Below are 13,647 nucleotides of genomic sequence, written 5' to 3'. Positions count from 1 at the left end.
TGGAAATGTTCAGCAGCTCTCGCAGCATCTGTGCTGAGAGAAACTCAGTTAACGTTTCAGGGCACTCACCTTTTGTTTCAGCCATCCTTTCAGACTGCTTCTGTCCATCCAATCTCACTTTCTATTCTATCCACATTCTAACCATTCACTACGTTACTACATTTTTCATGAATTCCTCATTTCTTTTATTAACGACAATTTTGTATTTCTGGCCTTTGCTTCAGACACCACCACAAGTGGAATCATGTCTCCATCTCCCCAATCAAACCACTTCGCTATTTCCTAACATTGCAATCTTTCTTTCACCCTGACAGACAGTGGAGTTTCTGCTGCTAGGTTGCAGTTCTTGCTTCCCGCCAGTAGATGTCACCTCACTCCAATAGAGTGAAGTTTACAAATCTGAGAGAGACACAACAGGAAATAATTGTTCACATTATAGTGAATATGTGGGATTTAGAAATACTCGGAGTGGAGACGAGTTATTATTGCACTCTGCTATTACATCTTTTATAATGGACTAGAGCATTTTCCCCACGACTGATGTCAGGCTAACCGGTATATAATTCGCTGTTTTCTTTCTGCCTCTTTTTTTAAATAATGGAGTTGCATTAACTACCGTCCAATCCATTGGAACTGTTCCAGAGTCGATAGAATTTTGAAAAAAGACCAGAAATGCATCTGCTATTTCAAGGGCCACTTCCTTAAGTACTCTGGGATGTAGATTATCAGGCCCTGGGGATTTATCAGCCTTCAATCCCATCAATTTCCCAAACATTCCCTACTAATACTGATTTCATACAGTTCCTCCTTCTCACTCGACCCTATGTTCCCCAACATTTCTGGGAGGTAATTTGTATCCTCCTTTGTGACGACAGATCCAAAGTATGTATTTAATTGGTCTGCCATTTCTTTGTTCCCCATTATAAATTCCCCCGTTTCTGACTGTAAGGGGCCCACATTTGTCTTCACTAATCTTTTTCTCTACACATATCTATAGAAGCTTTTACAGTCAGTTTTTATGTTCTCTGCTAGCTTACTCTCATACTCTATTTCCCCCTTCTTAATCAATCCTTTTGTCCTCCTCTGCTAAATTCCAAACTGCTCACAATCGTCAGGTTTGCTGCTTGTTCTGACCATTTTATATTTCTCCTCCTTGGATCTAATACTTTCCTTAATTTCTTTTGTAAGCCACAGTTGAGCCACCCTTCCTGTTTTACTTTTGCACTGACATGAATGAACAATTGTTGTAATTCATCCATTCGCTCTTTAAATGCTAGCCATTCCCTATCCACTGTCAACCCTTTAAGTAACGTTCCCCAATCTATCATATCCAACTCCTGCCTCATACCTTCATAGTTTCCTTTGTTTAGATTCAGGACCCGAGTCTCGGAATCAACTCTCTCACTCTCCATCTTCATGAAGAATTTTATCATATTATGGGCACACTTCCCCAAGGGACCCCACACATCAAGATTGTTAACTAATCCTTTCTCATTACACAATACCCAGTCCAGGATGGCCTGTTCTCTGAAGGTGTTATACACCTCTATCAATTCTCCACTCAATCTCCTTTGAGATAGGCAGAATAATCCTAGCTTTTCCAACCTAACCTTGTGACTAAAATCCCCCATCCCTGGATCCATTCTGGTAAATCTCCTCTGCATCCTCTCAAGGACCCTCACATTCTTTCTAAAGTCTGCTGAGCAGAACTGGAAGCAACACTCCAAATGGGGCTTAACCAGAGTTTCATAATGGTTCAGCATAACTTCCCTTCTTTTGTACTCAATGCCTCTATTTATAAAGCCCAAGATCCCATATGCTTTGCGAACCACTCTCGCAATATGTCTTGCCACCTTCAAAGATTGATGCACATGAACCCCAAGTCCCTCTATTCCAGCACACGCTTTAGAACTGTGCCATTAAGTATATATTGCCTCTCCCTATTCCTTATGCCAAAATACATCACCTCACACTTGTCACTATTAAATTCCATCTGCCACCTGTCTGCCCATTCTGCTAGCCTATCACTGTCCTGTTGCAGGCAGTTCATATCATCCTCACTGTTTGCCGCTCCTCCAAGTTTGGTGATGGGATTTCTGTACAGTCAGAGCAGGGAACAGCAGTGAGACCAGTGTTAATGTGCAGCTATGAGAGGGGATTTATGTACCGTCAGGGCAGGAAACAGCAGTGAGACCAGTGTTAATGTGCAGCTATGAGATGGGATTTATGTCCCGTCAGGGCAGGGAACAGCAGTGAGACCAGTGTTAATGTGCAGCTATGAGAGGGGATTTCTGTACCGTCAGGGCAGGGAACAGCAGTGAGACCAGTGTTAATGTGCAGCTATGAGAGGGGATTTATGTACAGTCAGGGCAGGGAACAGCAGTGAGACCAGTGTTAATGTGCAGCTATGAGAGGGGATTTCTGTACCGTCAGGGCAGGGAACAGCAGTGAGACCAGTGTTAATGTGCAGCTATGGGAGGGGATTTTTGTACAGTCAGGGCAGGGAACAGCAGTGAGACCAGTGTTAATGTGCAGCTATGAGAGGGGATTTCTGTACAGTCAGGGAATGGAACAGCAGTGAGACCAGTGTTAATGTGCAGCTTTGAGAGGGGATTTCTGTACAGTCAGGGAATGAAACAGCAGTGAGACCAGTGTTAATGTGCAGCTATGATAGGGGACTTTTGTACATTCAGGGCAGGGAACAGCAGTGAGACCAGTGTTAATGTGCAGTTATGAGATGGGATTTCTGTACAGTCAGGGAATGGAACAGCAGTGAGACCAGTGTTAATGTGTAGCTATGAGAGGGGATTTCTGTCCAGTCAGGGAATGAAACAGCAGTGAGACCAGTGTTAATGTGCAGCTATGAGAGGGGATTTCTGTACAGTCAGGGCAGGGAACAGCAGTGAGACCAGTGTTAATGTGCCTCTATGAGAGGGGATTTCTGCACAGTCAGGGAATGAAACAGCAGTGAGACCAGTGTTAATGTGCAGCTATGAGAGGGGATTTATGTACAGTCAGGGCAGGGAACAGCAGTGAGACCAGTGTTAATGTGCAGCTATGAGAGGGGATTTCTATACCGTCAGGGCAGGGAACAGCAGTGAGACCAGTGTTAATGTGCAGCTATGAGAGGGGATTTATGTACCGTCAGGGCAGGGAACAGCAGTGAGACCAGTGTTAATGTGCAGCTATGGGAAGGGATTTTTGTACAGTCAGGGCAGGGAACAGCAGTGAGACCAGTGTTAATGTGCAGTTATGAGAGGGGATTTCTGTACAGTCAGGGAATGGAACAGCAGTGAGACCAGTGTTAATGTGTAGCTATGAGAGGGGATTTCTGTACAGTCAGGGAATGAAACAGCAGTGAGACCAGTGTTAATGTGCAGCTATGAGAGGTGATTTCTGTACAGTCAGGGCAGTGAACAGCAGTGAGACCAGTGTTAATGTGCCTCTATGAGAGGGGATTGCTGCACAGTCAGGGAATGAAACAGCAGTGCGACCAGTGTTAATGTGCAGCTATGAGAGGGGATTTCTGTACAGTCAGGGAATGAAACAGCAGTGAGACCAGTGTTAATGTGCAGCTATGAGAGGGGATTTCTGCACAATCAGGGCAGGGAAAATCAGTGAGACCAGTGTTAATGTGCAGCTTTGAGAGGGGATTTCTGTACAGTCAGGGCGGGGAACAGCAGTGAGGGAGAGAAGCTGTCGGTATCTGGGCAGGGTCTGAGTTTATCGAATAGTATCAAGAAAGAGCAATTATATTGGGACTGGGTTGTGTTCTCTCTCACACACAGACAGTTACTCTCCCTCCCTCTGTCTTGCTCTCTCTCACAGACACATACCCAATTTTTTCTCTCTCTTGTGAACTCTGTCTCATACTCTTTCTCTCTGCCCATTTTCCAGTAGAAATAGATAGCCTTCTACTATTTTGGAGAATCTGGAGTTGTTCTTCTTTGGGAAGAGAAGGTTGAGATGAGATTTGATAGAGGTGTTCAAAATCATGAAGGGTTTGGACAGAGTAGATAGGGAGAAACTATTCTCATTGGCAGAAGTGTCAAGAACCAGAGGGCACAGATTTAAGGTGAAAGGCCAAAGAACCAGAGGCAACATGAGGAAAAACTTTTTTATGCAGCGACTGGTTAGGATCTGGATTGCACTGCCTGACAGTGTGGTGGAGGCAGAATCAATCATGACTTTTGAAAGAGAATTGAATAATTATCTGAAGAAAAGAAAATGCAGGGTTACAGGCAAAGGCGGGGGAGTGTGACTAGCTGGCTTGTTCTTGCAGAGAGCTGGCATGGACACAAAGGGCTGAATGGCCTCCTTCTGTGCTGTAACCTGTCTATGATTCTATGACTCTAAGCCTAGAGATTACCAGTGCCTGTGAGTGTCTCAAATGTCTACAGGTGGTGAACCAGCCCACAAACCAAGGAATGAAGCAGTAATTAAAGTTCAGAAATCCTAAGGTATCAGGATGTGGGAGGGACTATTGCTCTCAGTTTAAAGTACTGATTTCATTAATTGAATATCCTTAGTGTCCCAGCTGAGTGTAATCCTGAGCAATAATTGCCAGCAGGTTTTTGAAGTGACAATTAAATGAGGCCCTGTTGGTGGATGTTAAAGATTCCCCAGCGCTATTGAAAGAATCACAGGGAATTCTCGCACTGTCCTGACCAACATTCCTGACTCAGTAACATCACGTGAAACAGCTGAACACAAAGAACTAACTGAAGGGTCAAAGTGTAAGGGAGAAAAACCAAACCCGTGTCAACTTCACACAGGAACCCATCGACCATCAGAAAACACACTTCATGAGCTGCAATGTCTGATCATTGAGTCACAGGTATCTCCTCCTGCCTGGCTTTGTTCCGTGTGGGAATGGGAATTAGAATGTTTCAGCAACTCATGAAGGTATCCCCGGAGCAGTTGAAACAGCATTCCCCGTGTTTCAATAAGAAATTCTGATCTGAAATGAAGAAAAAACAGAAAATGCTGGTAATACTCAGCAGATCTGGCCATCACAGGACTTATACAAGCTCAATTCTCAATCCAAACAGTGAGAGATCCAAACACTGAGACAGAATATGAACAGAGAGAGAAAAAACAGGTTAACTGTGCTATGAGAGTAAAAGCAGGAAATGCTGGAAATACTCAGCAGGTTTTGGCTGCATCTGTGTAGAGAGAGAAGGAAAGTTAACATTTCAAGTCAGTTACCCTTCATCACAGCTGACAAATATTATAAATGAAAAGGTTTTAAGCAAGTAAAGCTGGGGGTGGGGCAAGAGATAACAAAAGAGGTGTTGATTGGATAAGGTCACAGAGAATAACTGACCAGAAGGGCATGGAACAAAGGCGAACAGTGCTGAACAGTGCTCAATGGTGTGCTGAAAGACAAAGCGTTAGTACAGAGAAGGTGTGAATTGACTGTAATGCACAAAGCACTCCGAACACAAACATTAAACATTTTTTTAAAACAGAAACAATGGGTAGACACAGTGGAAACAAACTAACCAAACTAAAAAAAAACTGAAATAAAATAACCAAATAAAAAAGAAAAAAAACTAAACATAAAAAAGTGTGTTTGGGGGGTGTGGGGGGTGGGGGGGCGGGGCGTCCGTCATGCTCTGAAATGATTGAATTTCATGTTCAGTCCGGCAGGTTGTAGTGTGCCTAATCACTGACCTGAAACGTTAATTCTGTTTCTCTCTCCACAGATGCTGCCAGACCTGCAGAGTGCTTCCAGCAATTTTTGTTTTTGTTTCAGATTTCCAGCATCTGCAGTATTTTGCTTTTATGTTATGAGAGTACTTCTACTGTTTTTGTAAACATGTTTTAAATATGTAAAGTTGAATTATGGACACTGATTCATGTGGAATCTTGAGGAGATTCCTCCAGTCCTCTGGCAACATTCCCATATTGAAGGAGGATTGAAAGATTGTGGTTCGAGTCTCCGCTATTTCCAACCTTACCTCCCTCAGCAACCCAGGATGCAGCCCATTCAAACTGGGTGACTTTTCTACTGTGAGAGCTGCCAACCTTATAATTGTCTCCTCTTTATATATTTTCATTCCGTCCAATTTTCTCACTTCCTCCTCCTTTACTGTGACATTGGCAACATCCGCTCATTTTGTGATGACAGATGAAATGTACTTAATTAGTACATCAGACACACCCTCTGCCTCCACAGGATCTCCTAATTGACCCACCCTTTCATTGACTGTCCATATGTTGGTAAAAGACTTCAGTGTTCCCAGTTATGTGACCCGCTAATCTTTTCTCATACATTCTCTTGCTGATCTCATTTCCTTTTTCAGCTCTCCTCTGTACTTTCTGTATTCTGCTTGTTTCTCGAATGCATATAAATCCTCACATGATTTCGATATTAATGATTTTTGAACTATTTTGTTGAAGGATTGAGTTTTGTAAGTTTCTCCCTCGCTCCCCTCATGGTCAGGCAGAAAGTTTAACTGCTGTGTTTTCAAACAGCAACAGCTTTATTTGAAAAGCCATTGGGACAGGATTCCGGGTTTTAATCCAGTCACAAATCTGGTTCTGATGTCTTGTGGCTCCAACTGTCACATGACCTGTCAGAGGATGACCTCATAATTGACCCAGTCATGGAGCTGTGTGTTAATGTTTAAATTGCTTCAAAATAATTTTCCAGAAGGACAATTAAAATGAATCGATATATAAAAGGTAGATTTTGTGAATTTGTGCTCCCAGTGGAAATTCCTGCAGTCTGCTGGTTTTCAGATCCCCAATTCCCCACAGGAAGCTCTGTGCTCGGAGTCTGCATTCATTCTAACAACATTACACAGAATCATTTCATGGGAGACCCCAGTGTGAATTGTAGACAGGTGGGCCAGTTTTAACTTTCAATGTAACACAGAAGCAAAATACTGCAGATACTGGAAATCTGAAATAAAAACAGAAAATGCTGGAAATACTCAGCAGGTCTGGCAGCATCTGTGGAGAGAGAAACAGAGTTAACGTTTCTGGTCTGTGACCTTTCATCAGAACTCGGCTGAAATTGTTTGTTGAACAGACACGATGGGCCAAGTGGCCTCTTTCTGTGCCTTAAACTTTCTCTGACTCTGTGATTCCATGAGATTGTGGAATCAATTTCGGGGTCGATGACATTGCACTCTGTAAGGATAGGAAGATGGAGATTATTAAGTACAGTGCAAGAATATAGATGCTTTTACATTTTTTTAATCAAAATTGATTTCAATTTTGTGCTCACGAATCCTTTCTTTTGATCACAATGACACTGATAACAATGGAAAAAGCAAGACTTGCATTTCACGACTACAGGACGTTGCAAAGTCTTTTACAGCCAATGAAGGACTTTCCAAGTGTAGTCACTGTAGTCATGTAGGAAACATGGTGGCCAATGTGCGCACAGCAAGCTCCCAGAAACAACAATGTGATAAAAACAAGATAATCTGTTTTTAAATTATGTTGATTCAGGGTTAAACAATGACCAGCACCCCAGAAATAATTCCCCTTCTATTCTCTGAAATAGTGCCATGGTACCTTTAACATCCACCTGAGAGGGCAGAGGGATACTCAGTTTTCTGTCTCACCTGAAAAACAGCATTTATGATAGTGCAGCACTGCCTTAGTACTGTACTGGAGTGTCAGCCATTTTTAAAGGGCTGTTAGTCCTACTGGAAAATATTTAAAGGAAGATTAAATGAAATGAAATAAATACATTGCTTTTGCCTCTCTCCCATCCCCCAATAACAGTTAAATTAATTATTTGCCCTTCCCTCCCAAAACCTACCTTTACAATCTGACCTTCCGCCCAAAACTGCACAAACTGTAAACTATAACCCTTCCCACCATCCCCTACACCCATGACATTAATTTGACTCCGTCCCCCCACCCCCACACTGAGAAACTTACCTTCTCCCCCCTCCCCACCAGTGTTGCACCTCATTTGCCCGGATGGGGCTCCGAAGGCACGGCAGTGCCAGCCACTGGGCTGAAGATCGCAGCGGGATATCAGGAAGTGATGGGATAATAATTAATGCAGGTTTGTGGTCCCGTTGCCGAGCGGTGGGGGTCCCCCACAAGGCCTCGCTGTCGCCGGCAATATCGAGCCAGGCCCTGCCGGCGTTGAGGTTCGTGGCGGGCCTCATCCGGGGCCATCTTCAGGCGGCCCCCACCCCACCCCCACCACAGATCTCGACGTCGAGGGCTCTATAGAATCCAGCCCATTGTTTCTGTCAATCTCAACTCCACAAGGATTTGCCTGTTAATTGTAGAAAAATTAAAGCTCCATCACCTTTTGATAAAAGGGGGTTCAAATCCATTTCCAAACAAATGATAGTTCTCATTGTATCTGGAACATGTTTTCTTACATACAAACATACCAATTAGGAGCAGGAGTAGACCACTCGGCCCCTCGAGCCTGCTCCACCATTCAATAAGATCATGGCTGATCTGATTGTAACCTCAACTCCACATTCCCACCTGCCCCCGATAACCTTTCACCCCCTTGTTTATCAAGAATCTATCTACCTCTATCTTAAAATATTTCAGAATTTCTGTCGTCCAGCAACTCTCACTTTATTTCCTGGATTTCACCTAAAAAATGTATTTCCACACTTTGGATATCCTGTACTTCATTAATGTTTTTGCTCTCTGGTGATTTCCCTTTAATTATATTCAGTGCTGGTATTTTACTGAGACACACTGACTGAAAGTGTCCCATCTTTCTGCAGGAAAAACACTCAGCTTCTTTGGCGAGGCAGTTTTCCCACTTGTGTCTCTCTCGGCCACACCTGCTGCAATTGGTTGCAGCTACCACGAGATGCTCTTCCCGTCTTTCTTGTCTTTTACCACTAATTTTTCCTTTTGTTTTCTGAACAAATTCAATTGAGTCTGTAACTCTGGAGATCAGACTCTCCCTGTCCCCTCGAACAACGGATTGGTTAAACTTTCTAACCTCTGTTTGTCTGCTCAATTGAAACTCTTTCATTAATGTGAGACCAGCCCTGGACTGCAGATGATCTGAAAGGGTGTTGTCTAATACCCCGAACACAATCCTGTCTCCATTCAGCTCTTCTCTTAAGTTGCCGTATTCACAAACCTCCGTGAGTTTGTACAAGTCATTGATAAATGAATGAATACTCTCCCCTTTCTGTTTTGTACGCTTATTAAATTCAAAGTGATTCCTGACAATGCAGCGGCCAGCCGACGTCATCAGAGCGCTGCAAGCTCGCACATGCACAAACAGTCTCCTGCGCTCTGAGATGCTGCGCATGCTCAGCCTACGTCTTCCAGGACTAACTGGCGCATGCGCAGGAAAACGCTCTACCCCCTCGGCCACTCACTCCAGGCCGCTCGCTGCCCGCTCCTCGCTACCCCGCTCCCCCGCCCTCCGGCCGCTTGCTACCCCCCCACCCCCGCACTGCCCTCTCTCTGTCCACTCACGCCCCGCTTCCCCCCCACGTCCCTCCAGACACTAGCTCTAAGCCATGCTGCTTCCCTCCTCTCGGCCTCTCGCTCCAACATTCGATCATTCTTCACCGCACCACCCGATAAAGCAAGGCGAGCCTCGAGGGGTGATGGGGCAATGTTGGAGCGAGTGGCCGAGAGGAGGGAAGCGGCAGAGCCCATGGCCTGGAGTGTGAGCAGCCAGAGAGCAGGATGGGGGTGGTGGTGGGTGAAGCGGGGAGTGAGCAGTCAGAGAGTGGGATGGGCGGAAGTGGGGAATGATCGTCCGGAGAATGGGATGGCACTGTTTAGAGGGGATTTGAGGAAAAAATGTTTCACCTCGAGGGTGGTTGGAATCTGGAACACATTGCCTGAAGGAGTGGTGGAGGCAGGAACCCTCACAACATTTAAGAAGTATCTAGATGAGCACTCAAAACGCCACAGAATACAAGGCTACGGCCACGTGCTGGAAAATGGAATTAGAATAGATAGGTACTTGATGGCCGGCACGGACATAATGGCCGAAGGGAATGTTTCTGTGCTGTATAACTCTATGAAACCTCACTGAATTACAGAGGGTGTGCAGCACTGTCAGAGGTGCTGTCCTTCTAATCAGACTTCAAATAGCGCAAAGTTCTCCGAGTATCAACCAAAACATGTCCATTGTGTAGATATGTGCCATATTTGCTTATGAAACGACAGTCACTGCTCCTAAAGTAATTCACTTTAGGTGAATTAAGATGACTTGGTACTATATAACTGGCGAATGCGCAAGAGGTAGCGGGGGACTGTTGGGATGGGACGGAGGCGGTGATGGCAACCTTTGAGGGGATTTTTGGGTCGAAGTTGTTTTCTGTGATAAATTGAGTAGCTCCATCTTTAATCCTGGCAGCTGCCTGAATGTCACAGACAGTGACGTTTCAGTGGAAGAGGCTGCATTTGCGCATGTGCTAGTACAGCGTCACCTGGTGGTTGCGTTGTCAGCAAATGCAGCGTTTTAACTTTGGCTCCACGATGACATTTTTTTCCTCAATTAAAATAGGTCTTGAGTGCCTAAATAACTTCTTCACATGTAGCCTTCTGTTCTTCATGAGGATGTTGCCTGCACACTCCCTCCATTGCAGACAATAGCATTCTGACCTGCTCCATGTCTGGCTTCTGCACGAGACCCGATGCAGTACGATACCTTGCAAACCTCTGGAACCATCTCGGCCACTCCTCGGCTTGGTTCAGTCCAGTGACCTTTTCAAAGGTGCAGGCAAAGATTTCTCCACCTTCACTTTGGTTTACTGTGGCCCCCATATAATATTCTGATATCTGTCAAGGCTTAGTACAGAATTTATAAGAATCTGACGGTTAAAATAACCTGAGTTTACTCTACACACCTTGCATTGAAGGTTTCATCTGCAACTCTCCATGAGGTGCCGTACAGATTATATTACATCACTTCCTGTGATGATGCACATAGTCTATTTATATAATCTGCCCAGTAACAACCCAATGTCCACTCTTATATTATTGTCCAGATGTGAGAAAAGCTGAGGATGGGAATGGAACGTCTGAATGAAGATTTCATGATGCTGATAATGTAAATGAGGCTGATCTGTTTCCCATTCCACAATCCCTCTTTATTTATGTGCATGTTTCTCGATGCTGTTTCAACCAAATTGAAAAAGAATCACAAATCCTCCTCTGGAGCCTCAGATGCCCATTACGAAAAGGCATGGTGGCCAAGTGGTAAGGCGTCAGTCTTGTATACTGAAGATCACGGGTTCAATCCCCGTCCGTGCCTTATGATTAGTTTCTCACTTTCAATGTGATGTTTCCACAAAAGATGTCAGTTGCATTTGTGTCGGCCATCTGGAAATCAGTGTGATGTTACACTTTATCCTGGACACTGGGAAGAACGTGAGGAGCAGCCACATGATTCCTCGAGCCTTCTCTGCCACTGATAGAGTAAAAATAACTGAGGTCCAAGCATTGAACCTTATTACTGTGCATTTGCTTGATATTCAACAGAGCTATTCTATTAATCCCACATCCCGCACTCCTGTCCTTTCCCCCATTGCCCTGTTAGATTTTCCATGTCAGGTAAATATCCAATTCCATTCAGAGTTAACATTGAATCTGCTTCCACTGACCTTTCAGGATTGCATTCCAGACCAGAACAACACACTGCTGAAAAAACAACTTCCTCATCACAGTTCGAATTCTTTTGTCAATTACTTTAAATGTGTTTCCTCTGGCTACTGACCCTTCTGTCACTGGCAACACTTTCTCCTTCTTCACTCTATCAAAACTCTTCAGGATTTGCATTTCCTGCTGCCTTTGCTGAAATAACAAAGCTGAGCACACATCACCAAAAGGAATATGATTGGCTCTGAATCACATTTATCCTTCCTGTCAATCTGATGTGGACGTTGTATTTTCCCGGAACCAAACAATCTGAGCAGCAAGTGTGGGTTCCAGTGATTCCCACCGCTCTGAGAGAGAGAGGATGTGATAATGAGCCAGATAGAAGAAAGGAGTGAGATAGAGAGTAAAATAGCCCTGGTCTGTTTCTACTAACCCCCGGCCCCCTACTTAAAATGGCATCATTTTCTCCTGCCTCTCCACATTCTAATCCATTGATTAATGCAATCCTTTCATCTGGAAGATAGAACATAGAACAGTACAGCACAGTACAGGCCCGTCGGCCCACGATGTTGTGCCGAACCTTTAACCTACTCTAAGATCAAACTACCTACATACCCTTCATTCTACTATCATCCATGTACCTATCCAAGAGTCGCTTAAATGTCCCTAATGTATCTGCTTGTACTACCACCGCTGGCAGTGCATTCCACGCACCCACCACTCTCTGTGTAAAGAACCTACCTCTGACATCTCCCCGAAACCTTCCTCCATCACCTTAAAATTATGTCCCCCGGTGATAGCCCTTTCTGCCCTGGGAAACAGTCTCTGGCTATCCACTCTATCTATGCCTCTCATCATCTTGTACCCCTCTATCAAGTCACCTCTCATCCTTCTTCGTTCCAATGAGAAAAGCCCTAGCACCCTCAACCTTTCTTCGTAAAACATACCCTCCAGTCCAGGCAGCATCCTGGTAAATCTCCTCTGCACCTTCTCTAAAGCTTCCACATCCTTCCTATAATGAGGCGACCAGAACTGAACACAATATTCCAAGTGTGGTCTAACCAGGGCTTTATAGAGCTGCAGCATAACCTCGCGGCTCTTAAACTCAATCCCCCTGTTAATGAAAGCCAACACACCATATGCCTTCTTAACAACCCTATCAACTTGGGTGGCAACTTTGAGCGATCTATGGACATGGACCCCAAGATCCCTCTGTTCCTCCACACTACCAAGCATCCTGTCTTTAAGCCTGTATTCTGCATTCAAATTCGACCTTCCAAAATGAATCTCTTCACACTTTTCCAGGTTGAACTCCATCTGTCCCTTTAATTCCTGTTTCCTAATCCATTGATGTTTCACAATGTACTGAACTGTCCCAATCCATTGATATAACTCAGTCTATTGAATTTCCCAATCCACTGATATTTTCCAGTCCATTGACTTTCCCAATCCATTAATGGTTCCTGACCATTGACATTCCCAATCCATTAATATTGCCTGTGATTTCAAAGCAACTGTGGAATACAAATAGTATCAGTATTATCAGATGCATCGAGACGAGGTGCAATAGCCAAGTGGACAGATGTTGGGTTTATAAAGAAAAAAGCACTGGCTCGATATTTGTCCAGTCTATCACTGGATCTGAACTCTCAACCTACTGTATTTCTGTGGGTCTGCTGACTTGTATATGTGAAGAACCATTGGATGTTTCTCAATCCTCTGACTTTTCTCATTCTTGTGCCAGATTTGTTCCTTTGGGTTCACCAGTGAAGAAAATTATTCCCTATTACATTTGGTGAAGACTTTAATAACCTCACATCCTTGTGTCTCACCATCTCAGGTCAAACTCCCTACAGAAACTTTAAACATTTAACTATTCTGCTGGAAACATTTTCAAGAGCGCAGCCATTCCTTCATTACGCTTCCTTCTTTGACATGTGATTGACAAATATGTGTGTAATGGAGAGAGAGAGAGTGAAAAAAAAAGAGAGAGAGAGTGCGATAGAAAGTTAGAGGACCAGCTAAAGACAGACAGAGAGAGAGAGAGGCAGAGAGAGGTAAAGTGATAGACAG

The 13,647-nt window shown here is 44.2% G+C and overlaps 1 non-coding gene across 1 annotated transcript; it reads left to right on the top strand.

The window, feature by feature from the left end:
• The first annotated feature begins 11,158 nt into the window (after positions 1-11,158).
• Positions 11,159-11,230, top strand: trnat-ugu (transfer RNA threonine (anticodon UGU)). Its single transcript has one exon. It is a non-coding gene; the product is annotated as a tRNA-Thr (tRNA).
• Positions 11,231-13,647: the final 2,417 nt, after the last annotated feature.

Source organism: Heterodontus francisci, unplaced genomic scaffold (genome assembly GCF_036365525.1).
Source record: "Heterodontus francisci isolate sHetFra1 unplaced genomic scaffold, sHetFra1.hap1 HAP1_SCAFFOLD_43, whole genome shotgun sequence".
NCBI lineage: Eukaryota > Metazoa > Chordata > Chondrichthyes > Heterodontiformes > Heterodontidae > Heterodontus > Heterodontus francisci.
The sequence above is the reverse complement of the archived record's forward strand: the minus strand, read 5'-3'. Positions and strand labels throughout refer to the sequence as shown.